Source organism: Bos grunniens, chromosome 2 (genome assembly GCF_055505025.1).
Source record: "Bos grunniens cultivar Pamir isolate PY7600 chromosome 2, Bosgru_T2T1.0, whole genome shotgun sequence".
In the NCBI taxonomy this organism is placed as follows: Eukaryota; Metazoa; Chordata; class Mammalia; order Artiodactyla; family Bovidae; genus Bos; species Bos grunniens.
In genome coordinates, this window is record NC_141166.1 from 101,092,730 (window position 1) to 101,118,582 (window position 25,853).

General features: G+C 39.8%; 1 long non-coding RNA gene across 1 annotated transcript; it reads right to left on the reverse strand.

Moving 5' to 3' along the window:
• Positions 1-201: 201 nt before the first annotated feature.
• LOC147378417 (uncharacterized) lies at positions 202-20,010 on the reverse strand. The gene is made up of 2 exons (XR_015152113.1): positions 19,601-20,010; positions 202-2,074 (listed from the first exon to the last, which is right to left on the reverse strand). It is a non-coding gene; the product is annotated as an uncharacterized LOC147378417 (long non-coding RNA).
• Positions 20,011-25,853: the final 5,843 nt, after the last annotated feature.

Here is a 25,853-nt window from a genome sequence, read left to right on the forward strand (position 1 = left end):
ATGAAGTTGGTTCTGGAAGTGCCAGAATATGACAGCTAGAACCACTTGCTGTTGACAGGAGGGAGGGCAAGTGTTGGAGCAACGCGGAGAGGCAGGGCAAGCAAACAGGGGGAAGGCCTTTCTTCCTCCTCTTGCCTTCCTGACTCCCTCTAGTGCCCTCTATTAGTAGAATCTATGAAAGAGCCAGCTGGCAAAGGAGAATACAGTTGCATATTTTTATTGACAGGATTCCAAAGCAGAGTATAGAATGGTAGGTTTGGAACTGAGAGGTAATAGCTGAAAAATGGGCACAGTTCAAATTTCAAGCTATTCAGCATCCATAGAAAAGCAACTAGACATATTTGAATTTCCATAGAGGAACAATAACAAATATATTCAACCACTCCATATACAAAAGAAGTTGTCTTAGTTTCACAAGGCTGTATTGGTATTATAACTTCTTTTTCCTACTAAATATTTCATATTTTCTTTCCCTCAGATAGTACTTCAACTTTCCCAAGTCCTTTACTTGGTGGTATGATCAAATCTTCATTCTTAAAGTATCTGAGTCTTTAATGGTCAACTTTTCTTAGTTGTGATAGTTTTGCAAAAACTTTTGCTATTGCAAATGAAAATACCAGGAGGCACCTGAGAGAATACTGGTGTTCCGTGTGCGTTGTCCTCACTGCCTCGCTGTGTAGCAGCAACGTGACTGCCCCTTGGTAATCAGGACCAATCGCTCTGTCAATAAGTGACATTTTTCTTTGGCTGCTGATACAGCAGCATGAGGAACTCAACATGGACATGCGGTATTCTCAAACTTCCAACTCAGTGGAATCATTGTTGTGTCCCTAGGTGGAAGCATTCCTTTCTGTCCTTCGCACCTACAGAATTCAAAATTGTGAGAATAGGAATCAAATAATCTCTGAGTAGTTATAATATTGACAGAAGTCACTTCTATCCCTTGACGATTCTTGGACACATCTGGCTCTAGGAGAGACAGCATCACAGTGGACACGGAAGCAAAGCTTATACTGTAGCCTGTAAAGGAGAAATGAAACATTTCAGGAACTGATGTTGTAGCTAAATCTTCAGCAGGTCATTCTACTGTTCTTTCAGGCCAGCCACTTCTGGGTGATGGGTTTATACCCCACTAGATCACCAGAAACACAAAGTTATGTTTATTAGCTTGTTGCTACAACGGTGAATGCACACATTGGGAACCATGGGATGGGTCAGGATTAGTCAATCAAGGAAATTTTATAGGGTCTATGGAACTGTAGTTAGCCATAGAGTGGTCTTGTCAGGGATTGGTTAGAATTTATAAAACATCGAAGTTGCAGGGACGTCAGTGGTCATGTCTTTAACATAAGAGTCCATACGGTTACCATGGTATCAGTTCATCAGTGGTCTTGGATCATAGGAATTTAAATGAGCTGCATTAAAACAGTGTGAGTTTAGATTGCTTGTTTCAGATGTTATGGTTTAGAGTAGTTTATCTGTTTTGTGAGTCCTGGTGCATTTTTTCAAGTCAGGGTCTCTGCTTTGATTTTCAGAAACTTCCTCACAGCTACCATCTGTTTGTTTTTTTTTAACTCAATTTCATCAGACTCTGTCTCTGAAAGATGGACTGTTATCTTATGGGGATATGATTAATCCAGGTCTGCACTGTTCCTTGCGAGGTTATTGTCGTATACTGAGTTTTCAGTGGTAGTTGTTTTCATCTCTTTAGTCATCAGGCCTGTTCTCATTGCTGGATGAGCACTTGTTGAATTGCATGGCATGACAGCAGCTGTACAGCGACAGTTAAGAACCTGGAGATCATATCTCTGGCTTCCACAACACAGTTGCTGTTGTTGTTGTTTTGTTGTTTCAATCATTAAATCATGTCCAACTCTTTCGTGACCCCATGGACTGTAGCCCTCTAGGCTCCTCCGCAGGGTTTCCCAGGCAAGAATACTGGAGCAGCTTGCTGTTTCCTTCTCCAGGGGATCTTCCCAACCCAAGGATCAAACTCGAGTCTCCTGCCTGCATTGGCAGGTAGATTCTTTATCACTGAGCCATTAGGGAAGCCCCAATAAGTAGGTATTTCTGTCTGCAAAACAAACATTTAAAAAAAGGATTATTATTAAAGTTTGATGCTACTTCAAAAGCAAAATACAAATCTTCCAAATATGGACCACAAAGGTTTGTCTCATAAACTATTCAGATCTTCCTTAAATAATCAAATGATATTTCCCTTTAATTAAGATATGAATCATTCAACTTGGCCAGTGTCTGAATAATCAGTCCCAAATCTGACCATTATGGGTGAGAACCCTAGAAGTACTGTGACTGAAGACCAGGAATGCCTATGAACTATCTGGAAACTTAAACCAACTAAGAAGGAAGAAAATGGTCAAGAGTTAAAGTAAAAAATATGCAAAGGAATGAAAGTCTACCAGAGATTTTCAGCATCTGGTTCAGCATTTTGTTCTGATGGTGTTGTGTGAAGTGAGTTTATTAGTCTTTTCCTCTAAAGTCCAAGAACCAGAGCAGTTTACACTACAAACTGGACTTGTTGCAGAGACTTTTCTTACCCTGAGCCCATTCAAAAATTGCAGCCATACAAATTATTTGTTAAGTGGATCAGAGAAGCACCCACAAATGTGGTATATATTTTCCTCTGAATCCAGAGATTTACCAGCTTTGGAACCGAGAGACAAAAGCTTAAAAACCAGGACAGTATTTAAAATTGAACTTTACTGAGTGAGAAGAAAGTTGAACTTTAAAAAAATTATCAAGATGATTAAGTCTGTTGTCTTTCATTTCCATTATAATAGGAATGTTAAAAGTAATTGCCCATGGCATATGCTGACTATATGAAGTCTTTTAATATGCAACATGTCATTTAATGCTGACCAGATTATCAGGAAACAAAATTAGGAAAATTTTCATGTATATCCTAAAGATCTTTGACTGTCTTTGGCGACATAGATCCATAATTTACAAGCACAAACTAGCATCTTCTTTGAAACTCAATGAGAACTTTGAGATTTCCTCAAAACTGGTCTGAAACTACTTGTATCAGAATCACCTCAAGAGCTTAATGAAGATGTAGACTTCTGGATTTCAGGCCCAAACTTTCCAAATGATATTTTAAGACTGGGACCCTGAATGTTCAATTCACCAAACTTCCTAGATGAGTCTTATGCTCATTGAAATTTGAGGGCTAGTGTTCTACCTACATACCTTAATTTCAGATTTCCATTGGTTATATTAAATTTGTTAAAAAGAATTTCCCTAAATTATCTAGTGCAGTGCTTAAGGAATTCTCTAATATAAAGTTATTAATAAAATCTTTGACCTTTTGCACTCATTAATGGCATCTTAGTAAAATAGCTATATGAGTAGATATATAATATTCTATATGATAATCCACCTGTTTTATGAAGCTTAGGTTCCTAAAAAATGTCTTGGAAGGAAAATTCATGGGTAAGACATTTTAGAACTTAAAGGAATAAAGAGGTTGGAGAATTCAAGTCCTATATGAAATGATTGTTTTACACATTTCCTTCTGTGAATGCAAAATTGAAAGGGTAAAGACATCTGATTAAATAGAGTCTATCATTGGGCACTTTATTGTCGTTTAGTCACTAAGTCCTGTCTGACTTTTTTTTGACCCCATGGACTGTGGCCCACCAGGCTCCACTGTCCATGAGATTATCTCAGCAAGAATACGGGTGTGGGTTGCCATTTCCTCCTTCAGGAGATCTTCCCTACTCAGGAATCGAGGCTGTGTCTCCTGCATTGGCAGGCAGATTCTTTACTAATGAGCCACCAGGAAAGCCCATTATTGGACACTTTACATGTCTTATATTAGTGTTCTAGTTTGAATTTCATCTGCTATAAGTGGCAGAAGGCCAAATCAAACTGCTGCTGCTGCTGCTAAGTTGTTTCAGTTGGGTCTGACTCTGTGCGACCCCATAGACGGCAGCCCACCAGGCTCCCCCGTCCTTGGGATTCTCCAGGCAAGAACACTGGAGTGGGTTGCCATTTCCTTCCTCAATGCATGAAAGTGAAAAGTGAAAGTGAAATCGCCCAGTCGTGTCCGACTCTTCGTGACCCCATGAACTGCAGCCCACCAGGCTCCTCTGTCCATTGGATTTTCCAGGCAAGAGTACTGGAGTGGGGTGCCATTGCCTTCTCTGAAATCAAACTGACGTAATTTAAAAACATTTTATGAATGGCCTACGTAATTGAAAAGTAAGGTTGGGAGTTTTCACTGGGTCTGGTGCACAGATGAGACCTTCAGGAATCTGTGTCCCTTTCCATTTTTCTTCCCGCCTGGTCCCTGCATTGTCTTCATTGACAGGAAGGCCTTGCCAGTAGTGCAGTGAGATGGCCACCACCAAGTCCAGGGCACATCCACTGGCAACCCCTAGGGAGAATCCTTCCCTTTCCCATAATAATGAAAATCCCAAGGCTGAAAACTCCCAATACACACTGATCAGAGGGATGAAGAACATTTAGTTGCCAGATATGGGTCATGGGTCCCTGCTGGGTGTGGAGTCAGTTGCACCAGAATTTGCCCTGAGAGTGGAGGAGGATGATTTCTCAAAGGAAATGAAGGAGGTTCTTTTCAGAAGAGAAGTATGGATCATGGGCAGATGAAAATAACAGCTACAGGGTATAAACTGAGTAGTGTGAAATTGATTTCCATTTGCTGCCTTAAGCTATTTTAGGGAAATCTTTAGAATCTTCCTCCTTTAATGTTGCAATTAGATGCTTATTAAATTTATTTGTCTTTGATGTTAACAACCTTTATACAAACAGGCATCCTCTCTTCCTTTTCTTTTTCTTTCTTTTCCTCATCTTTCTTTCAAATAATCACTTTCTAATTTTTTACTCAGTTTTGATTTTCTCCTCATTCTGGGCCCAGAGATAAAGAATAGCTAGAAATGCTGGGGTGTAAAAACCTTTACTTACCTTTAATTTAACCTTTTTGACATATCCAACTGAGTCTATTTCATGCCCTGCCCCAGTACAGGGAATTATATAGATTTAGCCACGAGGACAGTGTCATATGGTGTTTAAGCCTATAGTCCCTAGAGTCAGACTACTGGCTTCAAATCCTGTGTTTGCCATTTGCTAGCTGTGACATCATTGCCTTGTAAACCTTTCTATGATGACTCAGCATCTTCACTCTAGAATGAGGTTAAGCAGTGCCTCTTCAATAGCATTGCCTAGAAGATGGGTTAAATGATCTGATCTGTGTGGTGGATGATAAGGTCCAGTGAGTGTTGACAAGAGTCTTTATTCATGTCCAAGCTCATGAAGACTGCTGTTGCCTTTACAAGTATCTCATTCTTGCTTTCCTTTCAGACACCTATATGCAACTCCAAACATGAAATCTACTTTCTCTCAACACTCTTTTCTTCTTCTCAGCAAAAAACTTCATTGCAAAACTTTCTACTCCAGTTCTGCCGTGCACTTTACCTTCCTCTTCTATTTCTAGCTCTCAGATTCTGCTTTTCTCTGTACTGCCAAGAAGACTGACTCAGCATTCTCCTCTATGGAACTGAAATTCTTGAAGTTGTTGAAAAGGTATATAAACGTAAATTCACATGAACAGCTCACATGAGTTAGTGAGGTCAACTCAAGGAGGGGGAGAATTTGTTCTATTATGTATTGATTCTTTCGTACATTTCACAAACAAATCTCTACTGCCAAGACCTGTGGCTACAAGAGAGTTTGTAACATGCAGCTGGACGGAAAAAGCTAAATGCTGTGTAGACTCTGACCTTAAGGACAGGAAAATTTTATATCCCTTTTCCATTATTATGCACTTGACTTTAACGCAAATTAAACTCATTTTTACAAAATATCTGATTTAAAATATCTTCTTTCTTTACATCTAATGTATCTGCTGAAGATAATTATCAAAATTTTAACTAATAGGTATTAAGTGCTGACTGTATGCTAGGCCCATTGCTAACTGGTTTATGAATAAGAATCACTTTTTTCTCAGCGTTACTGCCTTAAGATTTAAGCAAAATCTTCCAGAGGTGGTAAGAATTTTCAAGATGGCCTCTAAAATTTTTCATGTTATTATATATACTTGATAAAAATAGTTTAGATGAATTTCTTTATTGCTGTTCACTAATCTGTTTTCAAAATTTTTCCTATTAAAAATAATGCCATAGAAAAATTATTTGCTGTAATAGATCGTGGCAAATACTTACCTTTTAGGATTGTGTATGACATTATTCAGGAAAACAACAACAAAAAAATTCTAAAAAACAGATCTACTTGGTGATATGAAGTATCTTATTTCTGTTAATATTGTTTGTATTCTTATTTTTGACTGTTTCCACCTCATCTTTGATGGAATTCCTAGTGAAACAAAACAAAACAAAACAAAACATCTAATGTCCTGAGTATGCTAGTAGAGGGAGTATTTCTCAGTTCTTATAAAGGCATCTTCGGAGAAGGCAATGGCACCCCATTCCAGTACTCTTGCCTGGAAAATCCCCATGGATGGAGGAGCCTGGTGGGCTGCAGTCCATGGGATCACTAAGAGTCGGACACGACTGAGCGACTTCACTTTCATTTTTCACTTTCATGCATTGGAGAAGGAAATGGCAACCCACTCCAGTGTTCTTGCCTGGAGAATCCCAGGGACAGGGGAGCCTGGTGGGCTGCCGTCGATGGGGTCACACAGAGTCGGACACGACTGAAGCGACTTAGCAGCAGCAGTAGCATAAAGGCATCTAGATCTAGGGGCATAGATTCTTTCTAATAGGAACCTGAGATATCTGGTCTGGGATGTGATGAACTAAAACATTTTGGATCTAGGGGTGAGAAATGTGAGCCCTGGATCCAGATTCTCACAGAACATCATATTTTAAACTGCTACAAGACAAAAATCTTGCTGACTGTCAATTTAATTTATTACTAGTTTCTGGAAGCTGTGCTAGTCTTTTTGGTAAAATTTGGAAGGAACAGTCTGATTAAACTTCAAGATTAAAAAAAAAATTTCTCCTGCCTTCAAGATAATCCTTTAAAATATACGTATTTAAGCTATTTTTCTCTGTGAGTAAAACATAATACCTAACCCAGGGTAAGTATATAACATATTCAACTGAGAATTCGTGCTTCCATCTTTATCTTTGATTGGAGGTCAGTGACTCTGAACCTAGTTTTTGGTCATTTAGTAAGACCTGTAAGCCTAGGTGTAGTTAAAGAGGACCGGCTTGAAAAACTCGTACTGTTTGGTGTAAACCTCTCAACTCCACTGTCAGAGTTGGAATACATTCCCTTGGTTAAGCAGCAGAGCCAGTTATTGAGAAAGAAATGAGGCCCTACTCCACATAATGTGTGAACGCTACTTTTCAGGCTTCAAAAGATGCTTTTTGATCGAAAACCGAGGCCATGCAGGGTTTGAGCAATTAGCTTGTTCATATAAAGGTGCCAGAACTAGTAGGATTTTTCTTCTTTTTCCCACCCCACCTCTCCCATTAAGTATTAATGGAGCCAGCTATGGTGAGTAATTTGGACATCTTAAGGTTTAAATTTCTAAATTTCTCTAGAGGACCTAGCACAGAAAACTTTGGTTCTCTATCTAGGTGCTATTGGCTTTTAGCTCAACATATTTATGCCTTAAATAAGCAAAGCATCTTAAAGATTTCTTCAAGATTTTGAGGACAGGAAAGACAAAGTACCTTTTAGCATTAAAGGTATCTGTGAGTTTCTCATTTCCTGTCCCTGTTGTATTCACCATCAATATTTCTTTCCTATCAACAGATTTCTAAACAGCTCTCCAATAGCATTCCATTTGAAAAGGAAAAGGAATTGATTCTGTCTTGAGGTAGCTAACATTAGGAGCTAAGTGCATATTTCCTGTTTAATCATTTCAACTTCATTTCCTAAAAATGACCACACTGAATATTTAACCTATTTGGTGGTGGTGGGGTGGGGGGTAGAAAGTACAGACCTTTGGCCTACTGCCTAAAAAAACCCAATAAGAGCTTAAGAGGCAGCAGCTTGGGAAGCAGTTAAGTACGTAATTAAAAACAAACCTAGAATCCTCAGATAGCATTGGATAAAAATCTCAGGATTTCTGGGGTTCATTCTCACAAAGCACCTAATCCAATCACCTATCTGGGGTCTGAATCCCATTATACCCTGTCAAGTGGTCACCCTGATGTATAATGCCTTATCATTGCAGGGACAGGGATTTTAACATACCACAAAGCAGCCCCCTGCAAGTCTGATCACTAGAAAGATTTTCATTATGTGGACTCAGAATCTGTGTCAGGGTAATTTTAATCGCTGGTTCTAGAGAAATCAACGGAGACACACAAAACAAGCTCAAAATTCTATTCCACAGCTCATTAAATTTCTAAAGACAGATTGACATCTCCAATTCTGTCAACAGTTCCTGTGTTCCAGCTCTGTGTTGAGCAGACACCAATTTGTTTATGGTATTTTGTGGCCCTGGCACCTGATCTCAACCCCTTATTCCGGTAGCTCTCTGAGGAGTGCAGAGTCAATCAGGACTTTCATCAACTTCATTTCAGGCAGTGGGATTCTAATTAAATAAAACCTTAAATTACATAGACAACTTTGGCAATTCTGTCCCACAACTGCAATCTATTGGATGTAATATCAATTACTAAGTCATTTTCATAGCTATTTAGTAGGTAATATTGCTACCAGCACTCACACACACACACACATCACTAATAACCACTAATATCATTTCTGTTACTCTGTGTCAGGGAGTATTCAAATGCTTTATATACATTGATTCACATAAGCTACTATGAGTTGGTTATTACTCTTCCCACTTACTGATGTAGAAACTGAGGCAGTTCAGGCGAGAGGAAGTAACTTGCTCAAATTTATGCAGGACATGAGTTGATAGCAACAGAGAATGAACACAAACTCTCCAATTATATACAGAAAGCATCTCACAATCAGCTATCTATTCTGGCTTCCAGTAAAAGGTTGGTCACATAATTCTATTAGGTGTCAATTTATATTGGTTCAACATTCTGATCACTTCTTTCTGGATTATGAGCTCTCACCCAAGGTTTTATGTCATCAACAATTAAAATCCGCTTGTTTTCTAATTCTTATCCAAGATACTGATAAAAATGTAAAACTGGACAGGGTCAAACAAGGACAGACCCTATGGAGTTTTACCCAGGCTGACAACTATCCATTAACCAACAACTTTGGATAGAAATGTTCAACCACATATGTGGCTTTATAATTATGCCACTCTTCTAACTGAAAGTTTCTTAACACTAATGTCACAATACACTTGTATGTTGCAATCGTCTGTGAGATTTTCATAACTAAATTATTTCTTTAAAAAACAGCAGATTAAAGATTATCATCAAATTAAACTCACTCTCAGTTCATTTTATCAAACTTTCTTGAGTATGATAAATAAAGTCAGTCAGTCAGTTCAGTCGCTCAGTCGTGTCTGACTCTTCGCGACTCCATGAATCGCAGCACGCCAGGCTTCCCTGTCCATCACCAACTCCCGGAGTTCACTCAGACTCACGTCCATCAAGTCAGTGATGCCATCCAGCCATCTCATCCTTTGTCGTCCCCTTCTCCTCCTGCCCCCAATCCCTCCCAGCATCAAAGTCTTTTCCAGTGAGTCAACTCTTCGTATGAGGTGGCCAAAGTACTGGAGTTTCAGCTTCAGCATCATTCCCTCCAAAGAAAGTTATAACTGGCATGGGAATAATAGTGGATATGTCCTTGGGAGAGCTTCCCTGGTGGCTCAGATGGTAAAGAATCCACCTGCAATGTGGGAGATTTGGATCCCTGGATTGATCCCTGGATTGGGAAGATTCCCTGGAGGAGGGATGGCAACCCACTCCAGTATTCTTGCCTGGAGAATCCCCATGGACAGAGGAGCCTGGTGGGCTACAGTCCATGGCGTTGCAAAGATTCAGACATGACTGAATGACTTTCACATTCACGTGTCCTTGGGAGAGTGGCAAGTAGAAAATTCAACTCTCAAATGTGTAATGGTGGAAAAAAGGATAAACATTGCTCTGGCTCACGTTTTTCCATATATGAGTTACAAGGATTTACTGAGAACCTTTGTCAAATCCATTTTGAGTATTTCTTCTCTCCTTTCCCATATCCATGACTCTGTATTTCTTTCAGAGTATTAGAATGGATTTTTCACCAGCTTATTCTGAAAATTTTCAAAAATACAGGAAAAATTTGAAAGAATAGTATAATGAACACCCATATATCACCTAGATTCAACACTTTATTATATTTGCTTTATTTGTATTTATAAAGAAAATTTATATTTATATATGATGTTTTATGAACTATTTGAAAATAAGTAGCAATTATCAAGACAATTTTCTCCTGGGCCAGTCATTTGTCTATTTCATCTATTTCTTGCTCTTCCTCTGCACTGCTCTGTATCACAGGGAGCTGGTACTTGCAAACTACATTTCCCAGACTCCCTTGCAACCAGGTTCTGTTTAGGTTTGAGCCAATGAGAAACACTGGCTAGAGACTGGTCCTGAGAAGTGAGTTGAAGACAGGATTATTTCTACCATACTCCCTGCACTTTGGGTAGTGTGTTTGGCAATGTCTTTATTTTTGTCAAACAGCTCCTCTCTCCATAGTCCAGGCTTACACTGGGGACCCCCTGACAATTTCCACTGGAACAGACCCTGGCTCCTAGGCTCTGGTAACACCACCTTTGAATTGGCAGTGGCTTCTTTTGTGACTCTGAGTTGACCCCTTGTCTTTTTGCCCTTTAAACTCTTCCCAACACCTTTTAAACAAGTTCCCTGTATTGAACGCTTTCTTTTGAACTCCTTTTCTTATGAGTTTCCTGATTCTGAAGAACAAAGGCTTTAAATTCTTTGATACACTTCTTCTAAAAATAAGGATAAAAAAATAAATAAAAATAAGGATATTTTCCTATCAACCTCAACACCATTATCACTTAAGAAACTTACTAAAAATGTCTCTAATGTCATCTATTAGAAAAATATCAATAACATCAGATATGCAGATGATACTGCCCTTAAGGCAGAAAGTGAAGAGGAAAGAGTCTTTCAATGAAAGTGAAACAGGAAAGTGAAAGAGCTGGCTTAAAACTCAACATTCAAAAAACAAAGATCATAGCATCCGGTCCCATCACTTCATGGCAAATAGATGGGGAAACAACAGAAACAGTGAGAGACTTTATTTTCTTGGGCTCCCAAATCACTGCAGATGATGCCTGCAGCCATGAAATCGAAAGGCTCTTGCTCCTTGGAAGAAAAGTTATGACCAATCTAGACAGCATATTAAAAAGCAGAGAGATTATTTGGCAGATAAAGGTCCATCTAGTCAAAGCTACAGTTTTTCCAGTAATCATGTATGGATGTGAGAGTTGGACTATAAAGAAAGCTGAGCGCCAAAGAATTGATGCTTTTAAACTGTCGTGTTGGAGAAGACTCTTGAGAGTCCCTTGGACTGCAAGGAGATCAAACCAGACAATCCTAAAGGAAATCAGTCAATGAATGTTCACTGGAAGGACTGATGCTGAAGCTGAAGCTCCAATACTTTGGCCACCTGATGCAAATAACTGACTCATTGGAAAAGACCTGATGCTGAGAAAGATTGAAGTTAGGAGGAGAAGGGGATGACAGAGGATGAGATGGTTGGATGGCATCACTGACTCAATGGCCATGAGTTTGAGTAAGATCTGGGGGTTGGTGATAGACAGGGAAACCTGGAGTGCTGCAGTCCATGGGGTCCCTAAGAGTCAGATACGACTGATGGAATGAACCGAACTGAACTGAATATTATCTAATACTCCAGTCTATATTAATATTTCCCTGCTGCTGCTAATGCTAAGTAACGTCAGTCGTGTCCGGCTCTGTGTGACCCTATAGAGGGCAGCCCACCAGGCTCCCCCGTCCCTGGGATTCTCCAGGCAAGAACACTGGAGTGGGTTGGCAAATATTTCCCTGATCATCTCCAAAATGGTCTTTACAGTGATTTCTTCAAATTAAATCCAATCCAATTCACTCCGTACATTTGATTATCATGTCATTTTCAGTTCAGTTCACTTTAGTCACTCAGTCATATCCACCTATCTGTGACCCAGTGGATTGCAGCACCCCAGGCTTCCCTGTCCATCACCAACTGCTGGAGCTTACTCAAGCCTGCCTTCAATCTTTCCCAGCATCAGAGTCTTTTCCAATGAGTCAGTTCTTCCCATCAGGTGGCCAAAGTATTGGAGCTTCAGCTTCAGCATCAGTCCTTCCAATGAACACCCAGGACTGATTTCCTTTAGGATTGACTGGTTGGATCTCCTTGCAATAAAAAGTACTCTCAAGAGTCTTCTCCAACACCACAGTTCAAAAGCATCAATTCTTCAGTGCTCAGCTTTTTTTATAGTCCAACTCTCACATCCATACATGATTACTGAAAAAACCATAGCTTTGACTAGATGGACCTTTGTTGGTAAAGTAATGTTTCAGCTTTTTAATATGCTGTCTAGGTTGGTCATTGCTTCTCTTCCAAGGAGCAAGCATCTTTTAATTTCATGATGGCAGTCACCATCTGCAGTGATTTGGAGCCCAAAGAAATAAAGTCTCTCACTATTTTCATTGTTTCTCCATCTATTTGCCATGAAGTGATGGGACCAGATATGGTGAAATTAGTTTTCTGAATGTTGAGCTTTAAGCCAACTTTTTCACTCTCCTCTTTCACTTTCATCAAGAGGCTCTTTAGTTCTTCTTCACTTTCTGCTATAAGGGTGGTATCATCTGCGTATCTGAGGTTATTAATATTTCTCCTAGCAATCTTTATTCCAGTTTGTGCTTCATCCAGCCCAGTGTTTCTCATGATGTACTCTGCATATAAGTTAAATAAGCAGGGTGACAATATACAGCCTTGACGTACTCCCTTCCAGATTTGGAACCAGTCTGTTGTACCATGTCCAGTTCTAACTGTTGCTTCCTGACCTGCATACATATTTCTCAGGAGCCAGTTTTTCTCAGATTTTCAGGATGTGGTGTGGTATTCCCATCTCTTTAAGAATTTTCCACAGTTTGTTGTGATCCACAGTCAAAGGCTTTGGCATAGTCAATAAAGCAAAAGTAGATGTTTTTCTGGAACTCTCTTGCTTTTTCGATGATCCAGTGGATGTTGGCAATTTGATCTCTGGTTCCTCTGTCTTTTCTAAATCCAGCTTGAACATCTGGAAGTTCACAGTTCACGTACTGTTAAAGCCTGCTTGGAGAATTTTCAGCATTACTTTGCTAGCGTGTGAGATGAGTGCAATTGTGGAGAAGTTTGAACATTCTTTAGCATTGCCTTTCTTTGGGATTGGAATGAAAACTGACCTTTTCCAGTCCTGTGGCCACTGTCGAGTTTTCCAAATTTGCTGACATATTGAGTGCAGCTCTTTCACAGCATCATCTTTAAGGATTGGAAATAGCTCAACTGGAATTCCATCACCTCCACTAGCTTTGTTCTTAGTGATGCTTTCTAAGGCCCATTTGACTTCACATTCCAGAATGTCATTTTAGTTTCTCTTAAATCTGGAAAAATTCCACAATCTCCATTCATCCCCTTTGAAGGATACCAGATCAGTTGTCTTTTTTTTTTTTCTCCAGGGGTGATTATTCTTTTATTTTATTTTATTTTTAAACTTTACATAATTGTATTAGTTTTGCCAATGTTCTAGATTCTTCTAATATTTTTCTTTTTGGTGCTGCTAAACATCTTTTTTTTTTTTTTGCTGCACCACATGGAGTGCATGTGGGATCTTAGTTCTCAACCAGGTTTGGAACCCCCACCCCCTGGAGCGGAAGCCCAGAGTCTTATTATACCAACTGGGAAGTCTCATCTAAACTTATTGACTTTATAATCTGCAAGTTAGGTATAAAGTCTTGATTAAATTCAAGTTTTGTTTTGGTAAGAATGATTCATAGATTTATTTCATGTTATGTCATACCAGGAAACAACACGACAGGATGTGATGAAATGTTTAATCACTTAGGTAAGATTATGACTATTAGATCTTATAAGTGATCAATGATAAGGGTTTTTTTTTTTTGTCATTTTTTTGTAGCCCATATGATATCTGATTGAATATTAGTGTTGTATTGAATTGAATATTAGCATTGTATTTCTATTAATGTAAATATAATATGAATATTCAATCAGCCATCCTATGGACTACAAAAAAATGGCAAAAACAAAATGCAAATGTTGGAAAATACCCTTATGGATAAGCTTATGTTAAAATGCAAAAGAAATACAGTACTAATATTCAATACATATATATAATATATATCATAGTGGTCTTTATAATTTCTATAGACTACTACCTTGGGGACTGCACACATTCTACAAATGAATGGGCAGTCATGAATTATATAGTCGTGTGATTGCTTTTCTCATATCCTAGTTTCTCTTTCACTCATCTCTTTCATTTTTTGCTAATCTCCTTTTCTTTTAACTTTTACATTTAGTAAGGAAGTGATGACATAGAAGCGGGTTGAAACTAAAGTTAACTTGCTTTCTGCCCATTCAAATCAATTGACTCAATGTGTCAGAAAATGAACTCATTATCTTTATTACCAAACTTGCTCTTCTCCTTGTATTGCTTAACTTAGTGATTAACCTCATTCAACAGCCCCAGCCACCAACAGAGAACTCATTTTTAAACCATCACTGTCACTCACACCTCTCATCCAATTATTCCCCAAGGTGTGTCTCATCTGACTTCCTGGGTGTGTCTTCCGCAATAACTTGAATCTTATTACTATTACACAAGTTAGTATTTCACCAACTCTCATGTAAGCTACTTCAAAAAAACTGGCCTCCTTGCTTCCATGTTCTTGCCTTCAAATCTTTCTTCCGCATTCCTTTCAGGAAGTTGTTCTAATGTGCAGTTTCTCATCTCAATATGCTGCTTAAAATCTTTTCATTGTTTTTGTCACCTGCAGGAGGCAAAGCCCTCCATATCAAGATACTGTTTAGGTCTTCAGTCCCACACGTCAAAGCCTTGCCTCTTGCTCTCTCTACAAGAGCCCCATATGTTACAGTTACACAACAGGCTGTGCTATGCTGCCTCATCTGCACCCTGTGCCCATGATGTGGAATGTCCCTCCACATCATACTCACCTGGTTACCGCTACTCATGCCTCACTTCCCTGCTAAAGGACTGTCTTTCTGTGAGTCCTTCCCTGACTCTCTCAGACAATGTATCATTGAATCTGAATACCTAGCAGAGGGCTGACACAGGTAGGTGATCAGTATATGTCCCCCTACCCTACTGAAGTGGGTACCCAGCCACACTTTACCCGACAATCTTAAAAGACTTTTCCTGATCTTTTCCATCTGAATCAGCCCCACCCACATGAATCTCTCTTTTAACAAAATTTTCTTATACTGCCTGAACTTGTGATGGCTAGATATAAATACAAAGATATTAAAAATATAAAAATATGTCCCCCAAATGGACACTTGAGGCTTAAAGATCCTCAGACCAGCATCAGGGCCCCTGCCTAGGCCTGTAGAGAAAGACAGAAGTCTAATGAGGTCACAGAAACCATCAGGACAGAGGCTGTCACTGCCAAGAGTCAAGGGCCTAAACTCAAATCAGGGTTTGGGAGCCATGGTAAGGCTAAAAGCCTAGAAGAAATAGCCTTCAGAATTCCATGTATCCTTCCTTCCATGTCATCTTTGGGGCTACACAAGGCAATGATGAATCTAGAAGTTTATAGTTTGTATCAGCTCTGTGAAATCACACAATAGGACTGAAAATAGTTGTATAAAAAGGAAGACTGAGGATTGGTCTTAAATTGCAGTACATTGAATAACCTTTTTTTTTTCCTTGAATGAATCTCTGTTTTTTTGCCTCTTTTAGAGCAGAGCAAATGAAAGCCAGGGACCTAGAAAAGAATAAAAATAAACCAATGATGAATTTTAACAAGGCCAATTCAGAAGAATGCAAATACGATTGCATGAATCTGGATAGGAGAAGGAAAAATGTTCAAAGAAAAATGATTATACAAAGAATGATAAAAATAGCAGTACAAAGTATGGGAAAGTTTAACACATGAAAAAGAAGAAATTTCTATTTTCTAACTTCTTTGTGTGCTTAATATCTGGTAATCATGTCACTCTCCCTAAAATCTTCCAGTGCCTCCCTAATGTATTTAAAATAAAACCCCACATCCTCAGCATGATCTGCAGAATCTTGGGATTTATCCTCTGTCCAGATTTCTAGCTACATCTCATACCTCTCCCCCTCTCCCTCACCAGGTTCCAACCACAGTGGCCTTCCTTCTGGTTTTCATATAAACCAAGCTCCTTCTTGCCTCAAGGATTTTGCAGATATTCATCCCTCCTCCTGAAATAGTCCCAATCCCAGGCCAACCAGTTCTGTGTCAGCCTCCCCCAGCTGTACTTCTCCCTAAAAATGCTTTGCCTGATCCCTCTTTCCATATAAACACCCATCTCCATTCGTCTCTTAGCAAAATTTTCCTTGATTGTACTAATCAAAAGTTGTAATCATATATTCCTCTAGGTGGTTATTCATTTAATGTTTGAAAGTTTTATGAATGTAGGAATCATGCCTGTCTTGCTTACTGTTAGACAGTAGGAACTCAAAAGTTAAGTTTTGATTGAGTAAGGACTGCAAAGGAGGATGAAAAATAGACTCGTGTTTATCTTTGCAATAGAGGCTGCTATTACCCTTCAATCTCTCTCAATATTATCTTTTCTTCATTAGTAATAGAACCTCAATTTTGACCCAAACACATGACTTACCAGAAAAATGTGCATTCTCCCAGAATCCCTTGTATAGCTTGGTGACTAAATTCTGGTGAATGGGATGTAAGAGGAAGTATCATTTGCACCCATGAGAAAGATCTTCACAAGAAGATGTGTGTCATTCCTTGATCTCTCACTCTTCCTACTGGCTGGAGTAGAGACATAATGGCTGGAAGAAGCCGACTTGACTTGAGGGGTGTGTGAAGTGTGGCAGTGCCACACAGAGGGACCTGGATCCCCGGTGACTTTGTGGAGCCAAGTTGCCCTTCTAGGTCAGGACTATAGAACTGCGACTCAAGCTGTACCTAATCCCTATAGGTAAGAATAGATAAGATGCTGTGGGACAGGGCTTGGGGCTTCAGGAAATCTGAGTCTTGAGAATGCTGGAGTTAAATGGAGCAAGGACATTCCTGGGAGAGCAAACTTCATACACACACACACACACACACTATGTAATTCAGGGTTCCCTGGTGGCTCATTTGGTAAAGAATCCGTCTGCCAATGCAGGAGACCACCTACAAGGCAGGAGACCCAGCTTCGATCCCTGGGTCAGGAAGATCCCCTGGAGAAGGAAATGGCAACCCACTCCAGCATTCTTGCCTGAAAAATCCCATGGACAGAGGAGCTGGTGGGCTACAGTCCATGGGATCACAAAGAGTCAGAAACAACTGAACTTCCACCACCACACTGTGTAAGGAAGTAGCATAGCATATTTAGGCAAGGACAGTTAAAACTCTAGAGTCAGCAAGAGATAGAGCAAAAGCAGATTACTAATAAACAGTTTATAAGAGCAGGTTATAGACACATAAAAGATAGCAATTATGGCAGAAACGACTTCCTGCCCCAGCATCTGCTCTCTTCTTCCCTCTTAATTGTGGCAAGTCTTCGGTCATATTTACTAGGCATTCTGTTTCTCTTCCTTTTGATAAATGGTAAGATTCCACCTCCTTGCTCCCTTGTAGTTAGACATGACCATGTGACTTGCTTTGGCCAATAAAATATGAACTTTAAACCCAGAGTGAAATTCATGTTTTCTCCCTCCCTCTCTTCCTCCTTTCCTCCCTCCCTATTCTTCTCTCTCTTATGATGACTGTCAGTGTTTCTGACCATGGTTCTGGATTTCAGAGTGAAGATATCATGGATCAGAGCCCTAACAATCCAGGATGATCATGTAACAGGAGAGGAAAGTAAGTCTTCAGTGTGTTAAGCCTCTATGATTTTGAGATTGTTAGGTCCTGCAGCATAACCTGGCTTATTCTGACAGGACCATGGTTTTATTTAGAGTGGCAATACACTCAGAGGCGATAATATTTCCCAGATTCTTTTGCAGGTAGGTATCATCAGATAAGGGATTCCCAGGTAGCACTAGAGGTAAAGAACCCACCTGCCAATGCAGAAGATCTAAGAGATGCGGATTTGATCCCTGAGTCAGGCAGGTCCGCTGGAGGAGGGCATGGAAATCCACTCCAGTTATTCTTGCCTGGAGAATCCCATGGAAGACAGAGGAGCCAGAGTGGCTGCAGTCCATAGGGTTGCAAAGAGTCAGACATGACTGAAGTGACTTAGCATGCACGCATGCATTGTCTAATACCTAAAGGCTTGATAGAAGACATAGTGGAAGTGTTGTCTATAATTTCTGGAAAGATGCATAAAGAAAAGTGACATAACTGGAGAGGACCCTTTTTTGGCCTCTTGTCCTTCCTCCTTTTTGTCATCTGAAATTCAGGCAGTGATCACCAAGAGCTATCTTGGACCATGAAGCTATGTAATTCTTATAAAATTGAACATGCAACTCCCATACAACCCAGTAATTGTACCCTTTTACATTTATCCCAGAGAAATGAAAACATAAGCTCACACAAATACCTGTCCAAGAATGTTCATAGCTATTTTATTCATAATAATCCCAAATTGCCAAACAACCTAGAATTTCTTCTAGAAGTGAATTGCTAAATGAACTGTGATATACCAATAATATGGAATACTACTCAGCAATAAAAAAGAAGCAAACTCTTAGTATACAACACACATAACAACATTGATGAATCTTCAGAGAATTGTTCTGAGTGATAAATCCAAATATTACATACAATATGATGTCATTTATATTCTTGAAATGATAACACTATATAAACAGAGAACAAATTACTGATTATAACTTGTACTGATGAAAATGTTCTGTATCTTGACTGTTACCATTATCAATATCCTGATGTGATACTGTGCTATAGTTTTGCAAGATGTTACCATTGGGGAGAACTGGGAAAAGACACATAATATCTCTCTGTATTATTTCTTACAATTGCATGTGAATCCATAATGATTTCAAAACAAAATAAAACCTGCCTCCCTAAGGGAAAAAAATCACAAAAACCTGAGATTTACCCCAGGCCCTTGTAGGAAAAGGTCTCTAGTATCTGGATCCAGAGACATATGACATTTTAAAAATAGTGTTCCAGATGAATCTAATATTCAGCTAGATTTGAACTCTCTAGAGAGCTGGTTAAAAAAAAGCTACCATTTGCTGTCCCATGGCTTACCTAAGACCATATAAACAGCCTTATCCCCACACCCAAACCAAGTCATATACGGATCTTCCTCAAATTACAATGGGGTTACATCCCAATCAACCCATCATAAGTTGAAAATATCATATGTTGAAAGGCATTTAATAATCCAACTTACTGAATATCTTTGCTTAGTCTAGTTAGCATCACCTGGGAGCTTTAACAAATACTGGTACCCAAACTCACCCCCAGATACCTCACCTCAGGTCTGTCTGACTCTAAAACCCATGGGACATTACCTTCCAAAAACAGCACTGGGCATCTTCCTCACGGAGCTCCTCTTCGTTTGGGGTGCCAGTCACCCACCAAAAGTGGGCCAGAACGCAAGACTCTTAGTCACTAGTTCCTATAACTACTCTGTGCTGATATAATCATAAGACAGCACAGACAGAGGCAAGCTGGGAGATTGCAAAGTAAATTGAAGAGAGTGCTCGGAAAACATGACAAATGAAAGCCATACAGTGGGAGGATGGAAGGATCGCCCAGAGGCTTGTAGCTCCTATTTTACATGTGCACAAGGAATGAGTTATTAGTGCAAGGGACAATAGGGCTTTCTCAGAGATGGAATATGCCTTTTACTAAAGGAGAAAGTAAACATTACTTAGAGCAAATCTCATATCATACCTTAATGTTTACAAAGGAGACAGAGGGAGAGAGGCCAGGAAAGAACAGATTTCCCAGGGGAGGAAATTGCAATGAGAACAAGTAATCTGGATCAAGCCAGAGCATGTTTGAACAAAACGAATACCCGAGGATAGAGGAAACTCAAAGGATAACACAGGATTTTACACAGTAGGAACCTCTACCAGATTGATTTTGGATGGTTTTAAAGTGGTAAATGTAGTGGAATGCCAGGGCAAGAAGTTCTATGAATGAATGCTATTTTCTACAGATTTTGATGCCTGAAGCCCTCTCCCAAGTTCAGAATCAATATTTAAAAGTTAATTTTAAAATTTAAGCTTTAGCTTTCAGCAGTAGGGGAGTGGCTAAACGAATCATAGCACAAGCTGTGAAATAGAATAGTCTGTAGTCTTTAAAAATGATGCAGAGGATAGTATGCAAATGACATAAACCCAGGATAACTCTGATGAATTAGGTGAGAAAAAAAGATACAAAATATATGTGCTTACAAGTATGTGAAAAATATGTATTTTCTTTTATACTTTCTTTGCTCACTTCTAAATTTTCTTCAATGAATATGTATTATTTTAATTGTACTCATCTCACACGCTAGTAAAGTAATGCTCAAAATTCTCCAAGCCAGGCTTCAGCAATATATGAACCGTGAACTTCCTGATGTTCAAGCTGGTTTTAGAAAAGGCAGAGGAACCAGAGATCAAATCGCCAACATCCGGTGGATCATCGAAAAAGCAAGAAAGTTCCAGAAAAACATCTATTTCTGCTTTATTGACTATGCCAAAACCTTTGACTGTGTGGATCACAATAAACTGTGGAAAATTCTGAAAGAGATGGGAATACCAGACCACTTGACCTGCCTCTTGAGAAATTTGTATGCAGGTCAGGAAGCAACAGTTAAAACTGGACATGAAACAACAGACTGGTTCCAAATAGGAAAAGGGGTACGTCAAGGCTGTATATTGTCACCCTGCTTATTTAACTTATATGCAGAGTACATCATGAGAAACGCTGGGCTGGAAGAAGCACAAGCTATAATCAAGATTGCTGGGAGAAATATCAATAACCTCAGATATGCAGATGACACCACCCTTATGGCAGAAAGTGAAGAGGAACTCAAAAGCCTCTTGATGAAAGTGAAGAAGGAGAGTGAAAAAGTTGACTTAAAGCTCAACATTCAGAAAACGAAGATCATGGCATCCAGTCCCATCACTTCCTGGGAAATAGATGGGGAAACAGTGGAAACAGTGTCAGACTTTATTTTTCTGGGCTCCAAAATCACTGCAGATGGTGACTGCAGCCATGAAATTAAAAGACGCTTACTCCTTGGAAGGAAAGTTATGACCAACCTAGATAGCATATTGAAAAGCAGAGACATTATTTTGCCAACAAAGGTTCATCTAGTCAAGGCTATGGTTTTTCCTGTGGTCATGTATGGATGTGAGAGTTGGACTGTGAAGAAGGCTGAGCGCCGAAGAATTGATGCTTTTGAACTGTGGTGTTGGAGAAGACTCTTGAGAGTCCCTTGGACTGCAAGGAGATCCAACCAGTCCATTCTGAAGGAGATCAGCCCTGGGATTTCTTTGGAAGGAATGATGCTAAAGCTGAAACTCCAGTACTTTGGCCATCTCATGCGAAGCGTTGGCTCATTGGAAAAGACTCTGATGCTAAGAGGGATTGGGGGCAGGAGGAGAAGGGGATGACAGAGAATGAGATGGCTGGCTGGCATCACTGACTCGATGGGCATGAGTCTGAGTGAACTCTGGGAGTTGTTGATGGATCGGGAGGCCTGGTGTGCTGGGATACATGGGGTCGCAAAGAGTCGGACACGACTGAGCGACTGATCTGATCTGATGTATTATTTTAATAGACAAAATAAAAATATAAATGTTATTTATAAACTTGTAGTCCTCTTTCATGTTATATATCCTTTTTTCCTCCTGGGTACTCACAGAAGGTATTTTTGACACCTCTGTTAGTTTCCTAACTTTTTATCTCTTCCCTGGGCTATAAGCACTGCTTTTTTCCCCCTCAGTCTTTCTTCTCCCAGTTCTGGCTTTGCTAAGATTTTGGTTTCTCCTTTCCTCAGGAAAGTCTCCTAGAATACCCTGACTACCGGGTGGACATACTCTAATATTTAACACATGCTGTCTTCTATAGAGTTTGTATTGGTTTGCTATTGCTGCATAACAAATGAACATAAACCTGACTTAGAATAAATTCATTTATTATCTCACAGTGGTTCAGGAATCTAGGAATGGGTTAATTGGGTCCTTTGCTCATCTGAAGGCTGAAATCAAGGTGTTGGCTGGGACTGTGATCTCATCTGAGGCTCAGAGCTCTCTTCCAAGTTCCATGTGTGGTTTTCCTTTTTACTAAAATTCAGTCTTTCTGTGGTTTTAGGTCTGACATCCCCATTTTCTTGCTGTCTCTTGGCAGAAGTCACTCTCAGCTTCTGGAGGACACCCTCAGGTCTTAGCCATGTAGCTCTCTCACAACATGTCAGCTTACTTTTTCAAGGCCAGTGGAGAGTTGCTTCTATGAGTTCCTTTCAGGAGCTCAGGTCCACCCAAGGTAACTTCTTTTCAATTAACTCCTTGTCAACTGAATAGGATCTTTATTTATAAAGAAAAAAAATCCCTTTGACCATAATTTAACCTAATTATAAGAGTTCTATTCCATAGTAGTCACAAGTCCTGCCCACTCTCAGTGGAAGGAGATTACATTACACAGCGTGTACAACAGGGAATGCAAATCATGGGAGCTATGTTAGAATTTTGCCTACTATAAGATTACATAGGTAAATTAAGGGAACTGCAAACATTGGATTAGAATTTATTTAAAATATGTTTTAACTGAAATTCATAATAAAAAATACTTTCTCAAGTACAAACCATTTTTGTGCAGATTTCAGCATAAAACTTCTTCTACCATTACTATTTACTTGAAGAATTGCCCAAGAATGCAAGGTAAGCTACTTAAAAAAAAAAAAAAAAGTACCATTTGCAACAGTTATCCCTGGTAATCTGGTTTTTCTTGATTTTTATAAAACCAATGAGTGAATAAAATATTCAGTCAACCAACCAAACACAGCCTGGAAATGAATGCTGAGGAAAATAAAAGGATGATTATTGTCATTTTTTTATTCTGGAGGGAAATTGCATTTCAGATTTTCTTTAAAACAAAGAAGTCCTGCTATTAAAAACTTGAAACTCTTTTCAGAAATATCCACTTGGGGTAGGGTAGGGCTATGTGATGAGTATTAAGGTGGGGTCGGGGTAGAGCAGGGTAATGAAAAGATATGCCTGATCTTTCTTAGTTCTGTTTGGGATTCAACTGTTCTCCTTATAGCTTGTGCTGTAATAAGCTGCTTCTGGGAAAGAATTTTAAAATCTTGCCTGTTCTCTTCACAGCCAGGTCACACCCCAATATTTCCAATCCAGCTGGTATGATAGCAATTAATGGCTGGCACTATTATAGCACTCACTATGTCTCAGGTGTTTCTCAAAGCCCCTTTTACATAGTAACTCATAGTCTTTCCAATAACTCTTGTGAGGTATGTGTACTATGACTATTATTATTACAAATTAAACCCACGGCTGGTTTTAGCTTCATTTTTCAGCTTGGCTTCTCTATCCTTACTTTTCAGAACTCTATCTCCTGCCTCTCATTCTGGTTTTCCTTTTTTTCGTATAGGCCATTTTGTTCAGTCACTGGTCTTGGGATTAACTCCTTCACCTGGAAGCTCTGAACACTTTGGAAACAAACATGTTTATGTCTCCACTAGTACTCAACCTATTCCATGCTTGCCTTAATTAGATGAGAGCTGTGTTCTCTTATGTTTTTTTAGAATGACCTTGTGGACAATGCAGTCTCTAGACTATTTCCACAGCCCACGAGGGAAGAGGTTTTAGTCACAGCATTTTAATTGCAAGTGGCTGAAACCAACTGATCTTAAGCATAAAATATTAGATCTCACAGATCTTAAGGACCTGGAGGCTCCCAGAGGTGAACTCACAGAAGAAGCTCAAGACGACACAATAGTTCACAGAAATTTAGAGCCCCAAGGACAAGCACTGGGAACTCATCTTTGAGTCCCGTCTCTTCTTGGCCTCATTTTGTAGCTTGGTCCTCTTTACATGGCAGAAAAGACGGCTGTCACTAGCTCCAGGGCTGCACCGTCCCATTTTATCCAAACTGGTACCAACAGGACCGCTTTCACCCAGTGTCTGAGTATTACTTTCAGGGAAATGTTCTGATTGACGTGGCTTGGGGGACTGATGGCGCCCTGTGATGGGACCATGATCCTATGTCTCAAGAGTAGTGGTAAAGCTCTGCCACTAGGCTCATGCGGGGAGGATAAGAGCTCCTCAGAGGAAAGGGAGCTGGTCCGAAAGCAAACGGGGAATCATGCTATGACACAAAACCCCTGGCTCCCACTGCCCAGTGTGGTAGGGAGATCTTCAAACATAACTTAGTTTCCAAGGAAGTGTCTAAATGATTCTCTCCCTAAAATTCAGTGTTCATTTATGTGACATGAATTAAGACATGGCTTGCACTGAACGTAAACCATAGAACACAATTCAGCAAGAAAATCACGGTGCTGCTAAGTCATATAGGGCTTTATGGCTATGCAAATCCATAAATTAAAAATCTCTGGTAGTGGGAATTTTTTGTATAAGTACAGGAAGATCTCAGCCCCAGGAGGGAGAAAGCTGTAGGAGCTGGCACAAGGAACCAAAAGAGGACCATCTGGAACCCCAAGTGAGCACTGAATGTGCTACTGTTTAAGATGGCGACAGATATGGCTGATACAGAGCCCCACTGCCTTGAAGGCGCACAAGAGCTCAATGGGAGATGTCAGGCCACTCAGATTGGAAATTGAAGGTGTTGCGACTTCACTTTCACTTTTCACTTCCACGCATTGGAGAAGGAAACGGCAACCCACTCCAGTGTTGTTGCCTGGAGAATCCCAGGGACGGGGGAGCCTGGTAGGCTGCCGTCTATGGGGTCGCACAGAGTCAGACACGACTGAAGCGACTTAGCAGCAGCAGCAACAAGTGACAACGGTACTTTCACCTTGCTCAGGAAAGAACCAATAAATTCCCTGCTCCAATACTGGTTTTTGCTGCAATTAAGAATCAAGAGTCCAGAAGTCATTTAAAAAGGAGATGGAGGAAAGGGCAGGGAAGGAGAAGAGGCATTTAGAAAATACTTCACTAATCTGAATTTGTGGAAAGAGTTCTGAGATTGCCTCGTAAGATGACACCTTAAAAGCCTAGATCTGGGTAACAATCAGATGCAATGTCCGAAGACAGCTTGTACCCTAAGGGTGGGATGTTCCTTTGAAGAGTTTCTGAAAGCTTCTCTTCAAGGAAGCCCCTGTCATAAGACAATAAGATGTTTGCAGTTTTCTTCCCCCTTCCCCTCCTTTTTGAGGTAAATTCTGGCAGATGGTAATTCAGAATCATGCTTTTCCGTGTTTAGTTCTCTTTTATGCAGACAGTGCAATGCTTGGACATGTCACGAACTTAGCAAAGAAGAAGAATATACCTTTTTAAAAATTCAGTACCCCAAATTTGGAACCCAGAAAATTGGAATCTATGAAGAGCGCACATTTAAATCTTTGACACTGCACCTCTAGGGGGTTGGGGGTGGAAGTGGGATGGGGAAGGATGTAATTCAAATACCAGCCTGGAGGAATCATTTCGATTATGATGTGTAAGAAGAAATGTAAGAAGTTATTGTAATGAGGTCAGTTCTGGTCCTTATGTTATTAGCCGACCAGTGAGGACACAGATGAGGCAGAAGAGAAATTAATTAGAGTGTTGTGGAGGCTTTACAGTCTGAGGTATT